Genomic DNA, 22,262 nt, shown 5'->3' on the forward strand with positions numbered 1-22,262 from the left:
CCCCCCCCCCACGGGCCTGCTCTGTGTGTGACGGGTAGAGCCATACCTCCCATCGGCCTGCCCTGAGTGTGACAGTTGCGGCGCCCCAACCCCCTGATCAGCCCTGCTCTGTGGGTGATAGAGGGGCAGTGCCCCAACCCCTGATCCACCCTGCTCTGTGTGTGACAGGGGGTGGTGCCCAAACTCCCCTATCAGCCCTACTCTGTGAGTGACAGGGTACGGAGCCCCAACCCCCCTGATGGGCCCTGCTCTGTGCGTGACAGGGGGCAGTGCCCCAACCCCCCTGATCGGCCCTGCTCTGTGCGTGACAGGGGGGTGGCGCCACAACCTCCCCATCGACCCTGCCTTGAGTGTGACAGGGGGCGGTGCCCCAACCCCCCAATCGGCTCTACCCTGAGCATGACTAGGGGTGGCATCACAACCTCCCGATCCGCCCTGCTCTGTGCATGACAGGGGGTGGCGCCCCAACTCCCCAATCAGCCCTGCTCTGAGCCCAACCAGGGGCTGCACCTAGAGATTGGGCCTGCCCTCTGCCACCCGGGAGCAGGCCTAAGCCAGAAGGTTGTTATCTCCCGAGGGGTCCCAGACTGCAAGAGGGCACAGGCCAGGCTGAGGGACCCCCCCTCCCCCCCGAGTGCACAAATTTTTGTGCACTGGGCCTCTAGTATATATATATTTAAATCTTACCTTCAAGCCCACTTACCTCACTTGCACGTGTCTTTCCCTCTGAGTACAGCTAGGGTTTTCTGTGGCTACAGTGCAATTGGCTGGTCTGACAAGCAGTGATCCAGGAGACTTCATCCTGCTTAGGCTTTCAGAAGCAGTGATCGCAGCAAGTTTGCAGCACCCTCACAAGTAAGTAGGACCCATATCACCAGGTCCAGTATCATATTTTGGCTATAGTACCAGTACTGGAGTGTTCTACCATGTCATGACCACTATCCTGCATATACTTCAAAACTATGAAGTTGAGATATATTTAGGCAGCATGCTTATTTACACCTCAGCCCAAATGGTTTGGGTGACCTGCAGAACAACCATCCTTGTTCACCCCAGAATTCAGTATACTGGGAGCATCCTCTTGCTTCAAAGCATTTGGATAATGCTGACAAAGGTGACTCTGGTCTTGGAGCAGGAGCTCCCTTTGAATATTGTAATTATAAGGTTTCTTAACTTTATGGGCTTCTATCTACAGTAGCCTGACTTGTCTCCATCTCCAGTTCTACTTCTGGTCCAAACCATCACCATCTGTGTCCTGGACCACTGCAGTAGTCTAACCAATCTCTTCATTGCCACCCTGAGCACCTATAATCTGTTCTCCATAAGTAGCCAGAATGATCTTTTAAATACAAAGCACACTACTGCACCCATGTGTAAATCCCTCTAATGTTTGTGGTTATGCTAAAAAATTAAGAGTCCTGATCTTTTGGAGCTATTTATAAAGTATTTATGGATGAAAGGATATGATGTCTGGATATGTTTAACAACTCAGTGTGTATGGGAGTAGTGGAGGGTACAAATGGAATGTTATGGGTCATATGTTAATTCTTAAATCTGATTGATAGGTTCATATAGGTTCATTATATGTTTTTCTCTCATTTGTTATGTCTGAATATTTTTGTGGTTAAAAGCAAAATAAAATAAAACAATAAAAACTAAAGGCAGCAGCAACAACAAAACCCTCCAATGGCTTCCTACATAGGACAAAATCAACTCATAACTGTGCCCTGCTTAATGCCACTAACCACCTTTCTGACTTTATCTCCCACTACGCTCTCTATCCATCTACTTTCCTTCAGCCACACTGGCCTTCTTGCTTTACCTTAAACACACCAAAATCTACCTCAAGTCCTGTTATCTCTGTCTGGAATGCCTACCCCCATGGATACATGGTTTGCTCCTTTTCATTATTCCCTCGTCAGAGAGGCCTTCTCTAAATATCTCTTACTATAGATAGTGAGACACGTGGCTAATAACTACATGGAGAAATAGACAGACCTCTGCCTACAGATAGCTGTGTCAGACTATCATATCTAAAATAGTTCCCACTCTCTGGTCACTCTAAAGTATTCTACTCTATTTTTTTTATAGAATTTATCTCTGTCTGAAAACTTAATTTTGTTTTGTTGTTGTTGTTGTTGTTTTCTTGTTTATTATCTGCTTTCCTCACTAAAATAAAAGCTCTACGAGGGCAGAAACTAATGCATAGTACATAGTAGGTGCTCAATGATTGTTAATTAAATGTAAAAATGAATTATTTCCCAAATAGAGATTGGTGGATTACCTTGTATATCTGGGAAGACAAGTGTTCTCCTCAGCTGTTATGTCTATGTAGAAGAGGTAGATGCCTTTAATACTGGGCAAGGGCAATCTTGCCCAACATAACTCACAGATACATTGTGCTTCCTTTCTGTTCAAACTTATGACAATGAGGTGTACAAAATGGGGAGCACTTTGAATAGTACCTGGCACATAGTCTGCTCCCAATAAAGGTTAGCAGCTATTATCTAAATAAGAAAGAGCCTGAATTTTGAGTTTATTTACACCCTGCCTCATTCTAGAAAGGATATGATACAGTTGACTGAGGTCAATTAGAACTGGGCTTTAATCTTGGAAAAGTCACTTAAAGTCACCAAGTCAGTAAACTATCACATGTAAGTGTGTGGCTTGAACTAAACACTTTACCTCTCTGAGCCTTCCTTTTTTTCAAATGTTTAAGTTCAAATTAGTATAGAAAATAATGATAAAAGAAAACCGTTTTGTCAGTCTAGAATAAAAACAGAGGAATCAAGGTAAATCCAAAAATCAAAACAAGGCAGATTTAAGCCCAAACATATCAGTAATAAAAATACATGTGAAAAGATTAAATTTGCCTGTTAAATCATGTAGGTTCTAGCTTGGATATAGAAGAAAAGTAATGACTAAAATAAAATACACAGGAAGCTTGAAAATATAAAGGGGTAGAAAATGTTATGCTTGGCAAATAACTAACAGACAGAGAGTAAGCATTATTATTAGCAGACAAAATAGTATTAAAGTGGATAAAGAGGGAAATTTAATATTGATTAACAGAGTTTTCACCAAGAAGATATAATACAGACAGAAAATAATAATATGCACCTAAAGAAGTGGTTTCAAATATATAAAACAAAAATTACAATGAGAAGTTGGCAATCCCATAATTAAAGGAGAAAATTTTAATATGCAACCCTCAGAAATGAAAAGATCACTAGATAAAAAATAATAAAGAATAGATAGTTGTTAGATCTAGAACAAATACTCCAAAAATTTATATGGAACCATAAAAGACCCAGAATACCTGCAGCAATCTTGAGAAAGAAGAACAAAGTTGGAAGAATCACAACACCAGATATCAAGTTATACTACAAAGCCACTGTAATAAAAACAGTCTAGTACTAGCATACTAGCATAAGAATAGGCATATCTATCAATAGAACATAACAGAGATCCCAGAAATCGACCCAAGCCATTATACTCAATTAATATTTGACAAAGGAGGCAAGAGCATATAATGGAGTAAACACAGTCTCTTCAATAAATGCTGTTAGGAAAATTAGCCAGATAAATGTAAAAGAATGAAACTAGACCACCAACTTACACCATACACAAGAATAAACTCAAAATAGATAAAAGACTTAAATGTAAGTCATGAACCATAAAAATCCTAGAAGAAACCATAGGCAGCAAAATCTTCGACATCTCTCATAGCAATATGTTTCCTGATACATCTCCTAGGGCCGTGGTCGGCAAACTGTGGCTCGCGAGCCACATGCGGCTCTTTGGCCCCTTGAGTGTGGCTCTTCCACAAATACCAAGTGCTGGCACGCACGTACAGTGCAATTTAACTTCGTGGCCCATGCGCAGAAGTCAGTATTTTGTGGAAGAGCCAGTATTTTGTGGAAGAGCCACACTCAAGGGGCCAAAGAGCCGCATGTGGCTTGTGAACCACAGTTTGCCGAGCCACAGTTTTCCAACCACTGTCTTAAGGCAAGGGAAATAAAAGAGAAAATAAACAAATGGGGACTACATCAAAATAAAAAGCTTCTGCACAGCAAAAGAAACTATCATCAAAATGAAAAGGGAGCCCACTGTATGGGAGAACATATTTGCCAATGATACATCTGATAAGGGGTTAATTTCCAAAATATAAAAGGAACTCATACAAGTTAACAAAAGGAAGACAAACAATCCAACTAAAAATGGGAAAAGACCTAAATAGACACTTCTCCAAAGAGGGCATACAGTTGGCCAAGAGACATGAAAAATGCTCAAAGTCATTAATCATCAGAGAAGCAACTTATAACAACAATGAGGTACCACCTCACACCTGCCAGAATGGCTTCCATCAATAAATCAATAAACAACAGAGCTAGTGAGGATGTGGAGAAAAGGGAACCCTAGGACACTGCTGATGGGAATGCAGATTGGTGAGGCCACTATGGAAGACAGTATGGAGTTTCCTCAAAAAACAAAAAAAGGAACTCCCATTTGACCCTGTAATCCCACTTCTAGGAATATATCCCAAGAAACCAGAAACACCAATTAGAAAGGATATATGCACCCCTATGTTCATAGCAGCACAATTCACCATAACTAAGATCTGGAAACAGCCTAAGTGCCCATCAGTAGATGAATGGATTAGAAAACTGTGGTACATCTACACGATGGAATACTATGCTGCTGTAAAAAAGAAGGAACTCTTACCATTTGCAACAGCATGGATGGAACTGGAGAGCATTATGCTAAGTGAAATAAGCCAGTCAATGAAGGAAAAATACCACATGATCTCACACATTCATGGATAATAGAGACCATTATAAACTTTTGAATAATAATAAATACAGAGGCAGAGCTGCCTCAAACAGATTGTCAAACTGCAGAGGGAAGTCCGGGGAGGGTTGGGGGGCAGGAGGGAGGGGGGTAAGAGATCAACCGAAGGACTTGTATGCATGCATATAAGCATAACCAATGGACATAGACACTGGGGGGTAGGGGAGGCCAGGGGATTGTCAAGGGCGGGGAAAAAAGAACACATATGTAATACTATTTGTAATACTTTAAGCAATAAAAAAAATTTAAAAAAAAATTAAAAATGGGGGAGAAACCAAGATGGCGGCATAGGTAAACACCAGAAATTGCTGCCTCGCACAACCACTTCAAAAATACAACTAAAAGACAAAACAGACATCATCCAGAACCACAGGAAGGCTGGCTGAGTGGAAATTCTACAACTAGAAGGATAGAGAAAGCCACACTGATACTCAAAGGAGGTGCAGAAGTAAAGTGCAGAGGTACAAAGGCGCACGGGGAAAGGGCTGGCAACTGAGGATGTGGTAGTCTTTTTCAATTGGGAGGAAGTCACAAGCTCCCGAATGCTCTCAACTCCAGTTCTGGGCGAGTCTCTGGGGACCCAGACTCATACTGGGAGAAACTGGACTGTCTTGCATCGGTCAGAACTCAAGGGTGGCTTTCTCTCAGAGGTGCTTGCAGCAATTGCCGCAGGACACTAAGACCCGGGGCCTCTTAGGGCAGAGCTGAGGATCAGCCATAGCTGTTTGCTCTGCCCTGTTGATTCCCTGAGACCCCACAAACCCAAGCTGTGCGTAGAGGCTTTTGCATATGAAAGGCCTGGCCCTTTGCAATCTGAAAATTACCTAACAAACTGCAGCTGGGTCAGAGAGACCCAGAACATCCAAAAGAAGGCCCAAGGCCCCACAGCAGCTTGCATTGCTTCACAGCTGGGCCTCATCTGGCCACCTTCAAACCCCAAACAAAAAAGAAGAATCTGCAGATCTCTCCGTAGCTCCTGCTGGGTAGCCTCAGGCAGAGGCTAAATTAGCACCCCCTTAGAGATCCAAGCGCCAGTGTACCCAGTGGTCAGAGTGGGACCATCTGGATTAAAACTCCTCAGATCCATAAGGTACATCCTCAGGGGGCAGACTCAGAGAGCATCAAAGCCCCACTGAAGCAAGTCTTGCCCCATAAGGGTGTCTCCAGCACAGAAGTTCTCCCACTGTAGACACAGCTGAATCTCACAGGCAATTAGCCTGGAGGTCAATTCCTCCCACTGATACCAACAACAATCAAGGTTTAACTACAACAAGACTGTGCACAAAGCCCACAAAGGGAAGCACCAGGAGTGTCCACCTCAGGTAATTGGGGAGGCTGAGCCACTAGGCCCTATAGGACACCTAGCACAGAAAGCCACTCTATCAACACAGGGAAGCAGCCAAAATGCGGAGACAAAGAAACAGGTCACAAATGACAGAAATGGAGGAAAGCAAACTACAGGATATAGAGTTCAAAACCACACTTATAAGGTTTTTCAAGAATTTTCTGGAAACCGCCGATAAATTTAGTGAGACCCTCGATAAATCTAGTGAGACCCTCGAGGATATGAAAAAGGTCCAACTAGAAATTAAGTATACACTGACTGAAATAAAGAATATTATACAGAGATCCAACAGCAGACTAGAGGATCACAAGAATCAAGTCAAAGATTTGAAATACGAAGAAGCAAAAAACACCCAACCGGAAAAGCAAAAAGAAAAAAGAATCCAAAAATATGAAGGTAGTGTAAGGAGCTTCTGGGAAAACTTCAAGTGTACCAACATCTGAATTATGGGGGTGCCAGAAGAAGAGAGAGAGCAAGATATTGAAAACCTATTTGAAGAAATAATGACAGAAAACTTCCCCTACCTGGTGAAAGAAATAGACTTCCAAGTCCAGGAAGTGCAGAGAACCCCAAACAAAAGGAATCCAAAGAGGACCACACCAAGACACATCATAATTAAAATGCCAAAAGCAAAAGACAAAGAGAGAATCTTAAAAGCAGCAAGAGAAAAACAGTTACCTACAAGGGAATACCCATACGATTGTCAGCTGATTTCTCAACAGAAACTATGCAGGCCAGAAGGGAGTGGCAAGAAATATTCAAAGTGATGAATACCAAGAACCTACAACCAAGATTACTCTACCCAGCAAAGCTATCATTCAGAAGTGAAGGTCAGATAAAGAGCTTCACAGATAAGAAAAAGCTAAAGGAGTTCATCACCACCAAACCAGTATTATATGAAATGCTGAAAGGTATTCTTTAAGAAGAGGAAGAAGAAGCAAAGGGTAAAGTTAAAAATTATGAACAACAAATACATATCTATCAACAAGTGAATCTAAAAATCAAGTGAATAAATAATCTGATGAACAGAATAAACTGGTGAATATAATAGAATCATGACAATTCTCAGGGAGAAAGGGGTGTGGGGGGTGCGGGAAGAGACTGGACAAAAATTGTACACCTATGGATGAGGACATTGTGGGGGAGGGGGTAAGGGCAGAGGGTGGGGTGGGAACCAGGTGGAGGGGAACTATGGGTGGAGAAAAGAGGAACAACTGTAATAATCTGAACAATAAAGATTTAATTTAAAAAAATTAAAAATGGAAGTGCCATTTGACTCAGTGATCCTGCTTCCAGGAATATATCCCAAGAAGCCTGAAACACGAATCAGAAAGAATATATGCACCCCTATGTTCATAGCAGTGTTATTTACAATAGCTAAGATCTGGAAACAGCCCAAGTGCCCATCAGTAGATGAGTGGATAAAAGAGCTGTGGTACATTTACACCATGGAATACTATGCAGCTGTAAAAAAGAAGAATCCTTTACCCTTTGAGACAGCATGGAGGGACCTGGAGAGTATTATCCTAAACTAAATAAGCCAGTGAGAGAAAGACAAGTACCATATGGTCTCACTCACTTATGGAATCTAATGAACAAAATAAACTGATGAACAAAATAGATCCAGAGACATAGAAGCATGGAACAGACTGTCAGAGGGAAGGTGGGGTGGGAAGTGGATGAGGGTGGGAAGAGATTAACCCAAGAACTTATATGCATATATGCATAACCCATGAACACAGATAATAGTGTGGTGAAGGCCTGGGAGGGCAGATGCAAGGTGGAGGGGGTCATAGGGGGAAAAAGGAGAACATCTGTAATACTTTGAACAATAAAGATAAATTTTTTTAAAAAAGAATAGAGAGGTGTTGACTATATTAATAGGCTCAATGATATAAACAGTGTGTATGCATTTATGTGAATAGAAATTAAACTTTGTACCCAGCAGTTTAAAAATAAACATTCTTTTTTTTTTTTTTTAATATATTTTATTGATTTTTTACAGAGAGGAAGGGAGAGAGATAGAGAGTCAGAAACATCGATGAGAGAGAAACATCGATCAGCTGCCTCCTGCACATCTCCTACTGGGGATGTGCCCACAACCCAGGTACATGCCCTTGACCGGAATCGAACCCGGGACCTTCCAGTCCGCAGGCTGACGCTCTATCCACTGAGCCAAACCGGTTTCGGCTAAAAATAAACATTCTTTTTCAGATGCATGTGGGATGTTTATATAAGTTGACTGCCTTGATAAATTTTTGAAAAATTCATCTTGTACAGACCATATTTACTGATCACAATGCAATAAAATAAAAAGATAAATTCTCATACATTAGGGTATTTTAAAACATTGTAAGTAATTCATTGGTTGAGATGAAAATTGCAAACTATTTGAAAGTCGATGTAATGAAAGCATCAAAATCTGGGAAGCAGCCAAAGCTGTACTAAGAAATAAAGCAACAGCCATAAAGACATTAATTAGAAAGCAAACTAAGTATACAACTCAAGTAACCAGGAAAGCTTGAGTTTTTAGCCTGAAGTGAATGAAATATCATGGATAAATTTTAACCCTTCTGCCGGGAGCCGGTCCATCCTTGCTGCTTGACACAGTAGCTGCAGGAAAGAAACATCTGCACAGCATATGTTTCAAGGGACCTGGCGTATATGGCATACTGTTCTTATGTTTGCTCCCCTTCTTGGCGCTATGTGTTTTAACCAAGGTCACTTCTCTGAGAAAGGTTGTTTCCCCAGGTAGGAATTTTTCCCTGAAGTTAGGGAGGGAATAAAACCCCTTAACTAAGTGCCAGGCAGGTAATTAATCACTTTAACTACGAACAATCACGCTTAAGCTACATAATCTTTACTCCCTGGAATGGAGATAAGAAACGCCCTAACCTTTGGAATAGAGATTGATAGGATTGGAATCAACTGGTATAAATACAGATGTAACAAGACAACAAGACACAGAACTTAGACACAGAACCTAGAGACAGAACCTAGCAAGAAAACATGGCAAGAGAACCTGACTAGAACCTGGCGACAGAACCTGACTGGAGATCCGGGCTAGAACCTGGCTGGAGAACCTAGAGACAGAACCTAGAGACAGAACCTAGCAAGAGAACATGGCAAAAGATCCTGGACAGAACCTGGCTACAGAACTTCGCTGGAGAACCTAGACGGAACATGGCGGGAGAACCTGGATAGAACCTGGCGGGAGAACCTAGAAACAGAACCTAGACACAGAACCTAGAGACAGGACTTGGCTGGAGATTAGAGACAGAACCTATCGAGAGAACATGGCAAAAGATCCTGGACAGAACCTGACTACAGCACTTGGCTGGAGATCCTAGACAGAACCTAGGGACAGAACCTAGAAACAGAACCTAGCAAGAGAACCTGGCTGAAGAACCTAGAGACAGAACCTAGCCGGAACATGGCGGGAGAACCTGGATAGAACCTGGTGGAAGAACCTAGAAACAGAATCTAGAGACAGAACATGGCATCAGATCCCGACCAGAACTTTGGCTGGAGATCCTGGCTAGAGGTCCTGGCTAGGCTGCTGATCAACTGAAGGCTGTCTCCGTGTCATTCCTTCTTCGCCGACTCCGTCCACACCTTTGGGGACCCCTGGACCTGCTGGGGTTGGACCCCAGCACCCTTCCAAGTTTAGGAATCAAGTCTCTAACATATGTCCTTAACAGTACTAAATTGAATGCTTCTGAGTGGCTGCCCTAATATCAATTGGGTAAGTAATAGAGATGTATGGACTCTTTCTTATAAAGCCTTCAAACAATCTGTGATAGAAAAGAGGCTTCCTCTCTGAATAGGCAGGGCATGATTTCAAGCCTCAGCTACTTCTGTAACCTATGTCCAGAGCAGTTATGAATACTCTCTATTTAAGCCTAATGGAGAAGTGAGACGTTTCAGTGGTATAATTTGGAACTGCAGGCTGTAGAGGAGGTATAAGTATAAGCCCTTTTGTTGGGGCTTCCATGAGTGTTAGGCTCTAGGAAAGGCACAGAATGTCCCTAATGAGTGCTATAATCAATGCCTTTGAACATGCTGTACAAATGAGTGGAAAGACCTCAGAAGTATGACCCTATGATACATGGGCAATGTGTAACACTGAAAAATTTGGTAAGGGAACTAGTACAGAGTTAATTATGTTTCTTTGGCCCAAAATAACCATGGAAGTTCAGGCAAAATGTGACAATGGCATCTCAAGTATTGAGTGAAATTATTGTCCACACAGATAATCTATGAGGAAATAAATCATCCATCAAATCCCTAGTTAATTAATTTTCTCCTAAAATAAGATAGTTTTTACCTGGGAAACATATTGGTGCCTTGCCACTTGTTATATACCCTGTGAGGCTTACCTAAAATCAGAGAGCATCCATGATGGCACAGGTGTGTTGAGAGGCATTTTTGCTTGGTTGCATCCTGCCTAAGTGACAGTTTGAGAGTTGGTTGTTATGGAAACTGTTTCAATTGGCAGGAATAAAAAAGTGAGAAGTGCTCTTGTCATTATCCAATGAACATCTGAATGGGAATTTAAAGAATTTTAATAAACATAATGGGGGGCCCACCATAACATAAGCATATAGAATGGGTAAGTGGGCTTCTGAGTTCATGTACATGAGGGGGATGCCACTGGTCTCCCACCTACCTTCCTGATATGTCTAAGGAAACCCAACTGACATTGGCTTCTGTTTAGGATCAGTGGCAAAGGCCCAGATGACTAGCTAAGGGCCTAGTTCACAAATAAGCTGAGAAGTACATTCCCATCTGTTAATTGGCAGATGATGGTAGCAACACAGTACCCCAGACACAAAGGAAAAACACTGACACCTGTGTAAGGCACCCAAATGACTGCTCAAGATCAGGTTTTTCTGCAATATGTGAAAGCTACTGTACTGTTGTACAGATTCTGTATCTGGTAGTGAACTGGTTAGAATGCTTGCCACTTTACAAAGTCCAGCTGGAAGAGGGAACAGAAGCTGGGCTCTTAATGCAATGATTTTCAAAACTCAAGCAGCATCAGCATTGCCTGGAGGAATTGTTAAAACACAGATGGCTGAAGCCCACTCCAGAATTTCTGATTGAGTAGGTCTGGGGTGAGGCCAAGAATTTGCATTTCCAGCAAGTTCCCAGGTGATGCTGATGCTGCTAGCCTGCAGACCACACTTTGAGAATCACTGATAAAATGCATCATAACAACCTCTACTCATTGAGAAAGTAATTAGGATAGGGGATACTCCCAACTCAGTGACATAATGATGATGATATCAGATTAGCTCTCTATTCTCACAGCTTATGGGGACAGATAGCAGGGTGTACATGACATATTTTGAGGGGGATCTTATGACTACCTCAATATTTAGTAGGAGTGCTTTTTCCAAAGCACCAGGATTTAGCAGGCCTCCTACAACAAAGCATTATCTAGACACCTCAGAGTTTGAGCTTTTAGAACTGGGAGATATTTTTGTGACAGGAATGTAGCTAGTGTTCTTGAGAGTGCTCTTAGTGTCTAACTGGAGGATCTAGGGACAGTCCTCTCCCACCAGAGCATGTTGGGAAATCCAACATGATGATTAACCTGAAGTTAGCTGAGAATGATCAGGGAAGAGCTATCTCATCTCACTAACTTCTGTCTGGTGTGCTGAGACCTCTGATATCACCCAGGCACTCCTAACTCACTGAAGGGGGTGGCAGTACTCTTTGAAAGGGTGCAAAGAGTTTTCCTAGGGTGTTTGTTTCTCACCATCCTTATAACTGGTGAGAAGGAAGGGAGTGTTTTGTATCACAGGTCATCCAACTGTTCCTCTCCATCTTTATCTCAGGTAAGGAGGGGGCCAGTTATCACTATAGTGCATGGATATTTTTCAGGAGAGGGAATGGATAGAAACAATTGAGAAACTTGTTAGTCTGGAGCATACATTGTCTGACAAATGGGAGGTTCCCCTTTCCTCCCACAGCCAGAGCCTTTCCTGCTGGTCTTGGCCACAAGGAGCCAAAGGATCTTTCCATCCTTGACCACAAGAAGTAGTTTCAGGATAGGTCCAGGACATTGAGGGTGGAAGTATGGGGCAAGGAGTAACAGAGGAAAGAAGGAGGGGGACCCAAGGATGAGAGCCTTCCAGCTACCCATCTGAAGTAGATCTTATGGACTACAGGACTATTAGCTGGCAACCATGGAGAAATGGTTTGCACCATTTTCTAGATTTCAAATGTATTTGGATTGACTATAAGTGAAAGATTTTTTAAAAAAATCTTATAATTGATTCTACTCTTGAAAGACATAATGGAGCATGTGTGCAGTATTACATAAACAAAGTTCCAAATACAAAACCTGGCACAAAAAGTCACAGAAGCTCCAATTTGTTAAGCTCTGACTCTGTACCAGGCACATTGCTAAGCACTTTATCTGCATTGTCTCATTTCATCCTCCCAACAATCCTCTGAAATAGGCCCTAGCATTTTATAAATTGGGAACTACAGCTCCGAGAGATGAAGTGACTTACCCAGGATGAAACAGCATGAAAATTAGCTATGCTTGGCTGGAATAAAAGAAAAAAACTAAATCTAAAGTAAGGAGAAGGAAGGGAATAATAAATATTAGAACAGAAATAAATGAAACAGAAAGTAGAAAAACTATAGAGAAAAGCAATAAAACCAAAAATTGTTTCTTTGAAAAGATCAACAAAATTGATAAATCTTTGGCTAGATTGAATAAGAAATAAATAGAGAGTACTCAAATTAATAAAATCCGGAATAAAAGAGGGGACATAACTACTGATGTTATGGATATAAAAAGGATTATGAGGAATACTACAGACAACTGCATGCCAACAAATAAGATAACTTAGATCAGTGGTTCTTAACCTTCCTAATGCCGTGACCCTTTTAATACAGTTCCCATGTTGTGGTGACCTCCAATTTCATTGTTATAAATTGAACATAATTAAAGCATAGTGATTAATCACAAAAACAATATGTAATTATATATGTGTTTTCCGATGGTCTTAGGTGATCCCTGTGAAAGGGTCATTCGACCCCTAAAGGGGTTGCGACCCACAGGTTGAGAACCGCTGACTTAGATGAAATGGACAAATTCCTAGAAAGATACAACCTGCTGAAATCGACCCAGGAAGAAGTTGATCATCTAAACAGACCTATAATAAATAAAGAGAATAAATTAGTAACAACAATAACACTACCGACAAAGAAAAACCTAGACCCAAATGGCTCCACTGGTGAAGTCTCCCAAATGTTAAAAGAAATAACACAAATCCTTTGCAAACTCTTCCAAAAAGCAGAAGAGTAGAGAATACTTCCCAACTCATTCTGTGAGGACAATTTTGGCCTGATAACAAAAACCAAGAGCATCATAACAAAACAAAACTATAGACCAATATCTATTAATGAATATATAGTTACAAAAATCTTAAATTTAAAAAACACTAACAAATCTAATCTGGCAGCACTTAAAAACAATTATCCACCATGACCCAGTGGGACCTATCTCAGGAGTTCAAGATTGGTTTAACATATGAAAACCAATCAATGTATTACATCATGTTAATAGAATAAAGGAAAATATCCACATGATTATGTCAATAGATGCAGAAATAGTATTTCACAACACCCTTTCATGATAAAAACATGAAACAAACTAGGAATAAAGGGAACTTTCTCAACCTGATAAAGGGTATATATGAGAAATCCAAAGCTAATATCATACTTAATAGTAAAAGACCAATAGCTATTTTCCTAAGATCAGGAACGACAAGGATGTCTACTCTCACCACTTCTATTCAACATTACACTGGAAGTCTAAGCCAGAGAAATTATATTTAAAAATGAAATTAAAAGTATTCAAATTAGAAACAAATTAGTAAAACTGTCTTTACTTACAGATGACATGCTCTTGTATATAAAAAATCCTATGAAATCCACACACACAATACTATTAGAGTTAATAAGTTCAGCAAAGTTTCAGGATACAGGTCAATATACAAAAACAGTTGTATTTCTTTACACTTGTAATAAATTATCTGAAATGAAATTAAGAAACAACTCTATTTATAATAGTATAAATGCTTAGGTATAAATTTAACAAAAGAAGTGTAAGATTTGTTCCCTGAAAACTATAAAATATTGCTGATAGAAATTGAAGATATAATAAATAGAATGACATCCCACATTCAAGAATTGTAGATCTTGATGTTAAAATGAGAGTACTCCCAAACTAATCTATAGAGTCCACCCAATCCCCATACAAGTTCCTACTGGCTTTTTTTTTTTTTGGTTGTAGAATTAGACAAGTTTGTCTTTAAAATCATGATAATGCAAGGGACTCAGAATAGTGAAAACAATCTTGAATGAGAAAAAAAAAGTTGGAGGACTCACACTTCCTGATTTCAAAACTTACTAAAAAGCTACAATAATCATGGCAGTGTGGTAGGATAGACATTGAGATCAATAGGATAGAATTGAAAGTCCAGAAATAAACCCTTGCACTTATCATCAATTGATTTTCAACAACAGTGCCAAGACTAATCAGTGGCAGGAAAGAAGAGTGATTTCAACAAATAATGCTGGGTCAACTGGAAATCCACATACAGAAGAATGAAGTTGGACCCCTACCTCACAACATATACACAAATTAATTCCATGGATCAGTGACTTGAATGTAAAAGCAAAAACTGTAAACTCTTAGAAGAAAACCTAAGAGTTGATCTCTATAACCTCACATTAGACAAAGCCTTCTTAGATATGACACCAAAGGCACAAGTGACAAAATAAAACATAGATAAGTTGGACTTCCTGAAAATTAAACACTGTTTTGCTTCAAAGTATACCACCAAGAACATGAAAAGATACACAGAGTGGGAGAAAATAATTGCAAATCTTTAAGGGGCTTTATCTAGAGTATATAAAGAACTCGTACAACTCAACAATAAAAAACAAATTTAGCAAATGATTTGAATAAAATAATTTCCAAAGAAAATTCACAGATGGTCAATAAGCATGTAAAAACTTCTCAATATATTTGTTACTATGGAAATGCAAATCAAAACCACAATGAGATACCACTTCATACTCACTAAGATGGCTATAATAAAAAAGACAGGTAAGTGTTGGTGAGGATGTGGAAAAATTGGAATACTCATCCATAGCTGTTTGGAATGTAAAAGGTAGTACTGCTGTGGGAAACAGTCTGGTGATTTCTCAAGCAGTTCAACAAAGAGTTACCATATAACCCGGCAATTCCAATCCTAGGTATATACACAAGAGAAATGGAAGCATATATCCACAAAAAACTTATATGCAAATGTTCATACAACAGTATTCACAATAACCTAAAATGGAAACAATCAAAATGTTTAATAATTGATGAAGGGATACATAAGACATGGAATATTCATACAATGGAATATTATCTTGCAATAAAAAGGAACAAAGTACTGATAGATGTTACAAAATGGATGAACCTTGAAAACATTCTGTTAAGTGAAAGAAGCTAGGCACAAAAGGTCATGTATAGATCTTGAAAAGGAGAGTGGCTGTTATCAGAAGCGTATACATCCAGGGACCAGCTACAAATCCAGGAACACCAGATCTCAAGCAGTACGAATATGTGGACTCGGGCAAACCCTGCTGCTCCTCATGGAAAGGAGAGAGAGAGCTACATAACCAGACACCCAGAGAAGAGAGATCATGGGGAGACAAAGAAACAGCCCACAAATGAAAGAAAAGAAGGCATCACCAGAAAAGGAAGTAAACGAAAAAGGAGGCAAGCAATATGTCAGAGAAAGAATTCAGAGAAATGGTCATAAGGTGGCTGAAAAGAATGGAAGACAAATTGAACAATATGTGTAAGAACCAAGAGGAAATAAAGAAGAACCAAGAAGAAATGAAAAATGACATTGCTGCTATAAAGAACTCAATGGAAAGCATAAACAGTAGACTAGAAGAAGGAGAGGACCACATCAGTGAGCTAGAAGGCAAAGTAGGAAAAAATACCCAAGCAGAGCAGCATCTAGAAAAAAACTTAAAAAACAAGAGGAGACCCTAAGGCAGTGATGGTGAACCTTTTGAGCATGGCATGTCAGCATTTTGAAAAACCCTAACTTAACTCTGGTGCCTTGTCACATATAGAAATTTTTTGATATTTGCAACCATAGTAAAACAAAGACTTATATTTTTGATATTTATTTTATATATTTAAATGCCATTTAACAAAGAAAAATCAACCAAAAAAATGAGTTCGCCTGTCACCTCTGACACGCATGTCATAGGTTCGCCATCACTGGCGTAAGGGAACTTTGGGACAACATGAAACGAAACAACATCCACATAATAGGGGTGCCAAAAAGAGATGAAACTGAGCAAGGAATAGAGAATCACAGAGTCCCAAACAAAAAGAACCCCAAAAGACTGAAACCAAGGCACATTATAATTAAATTGGCAAACACCAATGACAAAGAATCATAAAAGTGGCCAGAGAGAGACAGAAAGTTACCTACAAAGGATCCCCCATCAGACTAGTGACTGATTTCTCAACAGAATCACATCAGGCAAGAAGGGAATGGACTGAAATATACAAAGTCATGCAAAGGAAGGGTCTGAATCCAAGAATACTGTACCCAGCAAGGCTATCAATCAAAATTGAGGGTGAAATCAGAAGCTTCACAGACAAAAAAGACTAAGGGAGTTTATCACCACAAAACCAGCAATGCAAGAAATGCTAAAGGGTCTGCTGCAAAAAGAAGAAATAGGAAACAAAGAAGGAACACAGGCATAAAGAATAAAAATGGTGACAAACAAGTACCTATCAATAACTTTAAATGTTAATGGATTAAATGCCCCAATCAAAAGACATAGGGTAGCTGAGTGGATAAGAAAACATGACCCATATATCTGCTGTCTATAGGAAACCCACCCCAGGAAAAAGGACTATACCGACTGACGGTGAAGGGATGGGAAAAGATTTTTTAGGTGAAAGGAAATGAAAAAAAAATCTACGGTAGAAATACTTATATCGGACAAATTACATTTCAAAGTGAAGTACATAACAAGAGATAAGGAAGGCCACTTCATAACACTAAAGGGAGCAATCGAACAAGAAAATATAACTCTGGTAAACATATATGCACCCAATACAGGAGCACCCAAATATATTTTTAAAAAAAACTTTTGGGACTCCAAAAATGGCAGAGGTTTAGGCGGACATGTCGGTGCTTTGTCCCGGAGCAGATAAGGGCGAGCAGCTGAAACGGGTAACATACAGCCCGAATAAGCAGAGGAGATTCAGCTGAGAGACAGTCTGCAGCCAGGAAAGACAGAGAACTCCTAGAAAAAGGGGACGGTTAGAGATTGAGGCTGAAACCTCCCCTGGGGCGCCGGCTCAGCCGCGAGACCGTGCCATCTTGAGTGGCTGTTACCGGCATCCAGAGATCGACTACTAACCTGGAGGCAATGGCTCTCAAGCAGCGCTACTACATGAACTCAGACGAGCCCTGCTTCTCCCCATGGAAAGGTTAGACTTCCCCCAAAGGTGCGGTTTGCAATTCAGGTTGGAGAGAGGAACTCACACGCAGGGGGAAATCTGCGCCCCACAAAGTCCGCGGCCATTAGGGCCAGCGTGACCCGCAAGTTGCCGGAAGCCGGTCCATCCTTGCTGCTTGACACAGTCGCTGCAGGAAAGAAACATCTGCACAGCATATGTTTCAAGGGACCTGGCATATATAGCATATTGTTCTTAATATGTTTGCTCTCCTTAGCGCCATGTGTTTTAACCAAGGTCACCTCTCCGAGAAAGGTTGTTTCCCCAGGTGGGGATTTTTCCCTGAGGTTAGGGAGGGGATACAACCCCTTAACTAAGTGCCAGGTGGGTAGTTAATCACTTTAACTACGAACAATCACGCTTAAGCTACATAATCTTTACTCCCTGGAATGGAGATAAGAAACGCCCTAACCTTTGGAATAGAGATTGATAGGATTGGAATCAACTGGTATAAATACAGATGTAACAAGACAACAGGACACAGAACCTAGCGAGAGAACCTGGCTGAAGAACCTAGAGACAGGACTTGGCTGGAGATCCTACACAGAACCTAGGGACAGAACCTAGGGACAGAACCTAGAGACAGAACCTGGATAGAACATGGCAAGAGAACCTGGCTAGAGATCCTAGATAGAACCAGGTGAGAGAACCCAACCATGCTGATCAACTGAACGCTGCCTCTGAGTCCTTCCTTCTTCGCCAACTCCGTCCACACCTTGGGGACCCCTGGGCTTGTTGGGGATGGACCCCAGCATCTGGCGCCCAAACAGGGACCCCTAGGTAAGTCCCCCTGTACTTGGGACAGATAGGACTGCACCATAGGGTGCTGCAGACCCCCCCTATAGAGGATAAGTAGGGTAAGCGGGTAGTTAGTACAGAACTTAGATTGACAAGATGGGTCATACTGAGTCTAAAGAAAAAAGACTCTGTATTAATCCTTTAACGCATATGCTTGCTAGCAGAGGAGTTAAGGTTACTCCCAGTCAGACAGAAAGTTTTATAGAAGATGTATGTCAATGGCTTCCTGAGGATGGAACTGTTAATTTAGAAACTTGGACTAAAGTAGGAGAGCAATTAAAGAATTATTACAGCTACCATGGATCTGAGAAGGTCCCGGCAGATACCCTTTCCCTCTGGAATTCAATTCGTGACACCTTGGCACCAGAGGCAGAAATGGTTGAACTTTCTCAAACTTTAAATAGTCCCTCGGCTCCAGCTCAATCTAAGAGCAATTTAGCTATGCCTACTGATCGGAAGGAGAATAAATATCATAAACATGACCATTGGTCCTTTCCAGTCAGTAGAGAGGAGAGAGGCCCTCCCATTCAAAACAGGCTCCCTAAATTAGAAAGGAAGCCTAAACCAGGTCCTGCGGCTCCTATGAGCTCCAGGTCTAAATTTCAAAGGGCGATAAGAGAAGCTGAAGCTAATGGAGATCTTGAGTTCTCACTCTGCTTCCCAGTTGCATATGAGAATGAGTTTGATGAGGACGAAAGCCCCACCTGGGAGGCTATACCTTACAAAATACTTAAAGAATTAAAATTGGCCTGCTCTGAATATGGACCTCTAGCTCCTTACACACTAACCTTGGTAGAAACCCTAGCCAATAAATGGATGACTCCTTATGATTGGTCACAGGTTTGTAAATCCTGTCTCTCAGGAGGCAATTACTTATTATGGAAAACTGAATATGATGATCTTGCTAAGAAAGCTGTAGCCACTAGCAAAAATTCCAGAGGAGGAATAACCCTAGACATGATATTAGGAGAAGGTGATTTTAACACGGCTCAGGAGCAAATGTATATGCCCAAAGAGGCACTTATTAAAGTAACCAGTTGTGCAGTAAATGCCTGGAAATCCCTACCTTATACAGCAGGAAAAACAACCTCCCTTACAGAGATTAAACAGAAGGTCGAGGAACCATATCAGGATTTCCTTTCTCGCCTCATACAGGCAGTCAAGAGAGTAATCAATAATGAAGAGGCTGCCGATATCCTAATCAAACAACTGGCTTTTGAAAATGCTAATAATACCTGTCAGGCTTTATTAAGGCCGATTCGCAGAACAGGAACTATAAATGATTTTATAAAACAGTGTGCTGATGTAAGTCCAGCATTTATACAGGGTGTAGCTATAGCTGCAGCTCTCAAAGGGGTGACATACCCTCAATATGTACAGGGCATAGGACAAGCCAGCAATAATACAGGTAATAAAAGAAATATGAACTGCTACTCTTGTGGCTTATCTGGGCATTTTAGCAGAGAATGCCCAAATAGAAATAATAATACTCAAGCCAGATGGCAAGCTCCTAGACAGCCTGGAAATACATCAGGGAATAATATTAATCCTCCAAAAACCATTTGTCCCCTATGTCAGAAAGGATTCCATTGGGCAAAGGAATGTAGACCGAAATACCATAAAAATGGTCGGCCTTTAAATTCTACAAACCGCTCCCAAGGAGGTTATATCCCATCACCTCAATTGGGAAACTTGAGAGGGGGCCAGCCTCAGGCCCCTGCAATAATAGGGGCATCAACCCTCAACCCCTCTGCAAATTTCAATCAGTCAGTGACCTCTTCAGGGCAACCCCAGGCAGTGCAGGATTGGACCTCCATTCAACCACCCACGCAATACTAACCCCAGACTCGCCAGTAGCAGCCATTCCTACAGGAGTGTCTGGGCCGCTGCCTGAGGGAACTGTAGGATTAATATTAGGGCGGAGCTCCACCTCGTTACAGGGGATCTTAGTCATCCCAGGAGTTGTTGATGCAGACTACACAGGAGAAATACAGATTTTACTTTCCCCACCGACCACAACGATACAGATTCAGCCCAACCAGAGAATTGCCCAATTCTGTTACCAATACATAAAATAGGGACAGCTGTTACCCAGGAAGCTAGAGGGGCCGGAGGCTTTGGATCTAGTGATGCAGCATTTTGGATACAAGAAATCCATGCTACTAGACCTACAAAAATTTTACAAATTCAGGGAAAACCAATTGAAGGTCTATTTGATACAGGAGCAGATGTTTCCTGCATAGCAGGGAAAGATTGGCCCTCTTCATGGCCCATGCACACCACCTCCACTTCCCTAGTAGGACTAGGCAAGGCATCTAATGTAAAAAAGAGTTCTCAGATTTTAACTTGGGCTGATGAAGATCAACATTCAGGAACATTCTGTCCCTATGTAATTACAACTATCCCCTTTACATTATGGGGAAGAGATATCTTGTCTCAAATAGGAGTTCTATTATATAGCCCCAACAGTGTTTGATTTACTCCTGTTACAAAAAATTACAAGAAAATGAGTTTAAATATTCCTCTTCCCATCATGTTCTACAACATACTCTACTTGTAATATACTAAATGTAGATTCTGAGGGAAATTCCCCTCCCCCCCCCCGATGTACAGACATTGTAACCCTAATCTAACTAAACCTAAAGCCCTCGTCAAATGGAGAGATTTGCTTACAGGAGCCTGGAAGGGACCTGATGTACTTTTAACCTGGGGGAGAGGATATGCTTGTATATTTCCACAGGACGCAGACTCACCTGTGTGGATTCCAGACCGTCTAGTCCGACCTTATGTCTCACCGCCCTCCGTCTCCACCTCACCCTAGCACACCTGACCAGTGCCCATCTGCAGCAGATGTGCAGCCCTGAGCTGGAACAATCTGTCCATTGGGAGGATCACATGTGCCTCCTTTTTGTCTGTCCTTATGTCCCAGCTTTGCCCACATCTCCTTTCCCTTTTCTTTTTTTTTAATCTGACTACTTGTTTGCTGGTCTTTGGCCTTTCTCCTTCTCTCCTGAACACAGCCTTTTCTAGAATCTCCCTACCCTACTGTTCCAGGTAGGGCACCTCCCTTTTATGCCGTGACTCTGGGTGTTTGGTATATGTCCCATACATGGAGTTGTCTTGTGCCAAGAGCCTGACATCCTGGGCTGAGAAATCCCTGTCCCGGGACTCTCCTTTGTCCTGTATTGGCCCCTCTTACCCTTGTGTCAAGAGGGACCCTCTTCTTACAATCCAATTGCCCATAGCTGTTGCCTGAGCTCTCTGTTCATGCTGAGGTTGAAGCTTCATGGTGGCTGGTACCATGGATCTGTCTCTCACCCAATGGCGTGAGCTGGGCCCTCCCTGGAGAAGAAACCTGGGTTCCCCAAGATATGTGATTAATCTCAGGGCCCCGCCAGCAGGCGAGGGGATCCCAAGGCAGTTGCTGGGCGTAGAGGCCACGGGGGCATAGGCTACCAAGGAGACAGAACTGAACCTCACATCACCCTGCTTGGCCCCAGAGGATGGCTGGTTAGTCAAAGACGGGTAAGATTCCTCAGGGAGGAACGACCTAAGACAGGCACAGTCGCAGAGGGGCCGGCAGGAGAGAATTTGGGGGTCAACAAAGGTGGGGCACAGATCCTCACCCCCCCCCAACTATGCAGGGGCTTGAACACTCGCCCCTTCTGAGGGAGGTCTCCTGCCCCCATGGCTGCT

This window comes from Myotis lucifugus, unplaced genomic scaffold (genome assembly GCF_000147115.1).
Source record: "Myotis lucifugus unplaced genomic scaffold, Myoluc2.0 scaffold_4, whole genome shotgun sequence".
Lineage (NCBI taxonomy): Eukaryota > Metazoa > Chordata > Mammalia > Chiroptera > Vespertilionidae > Myotis > Myotis lucifugus.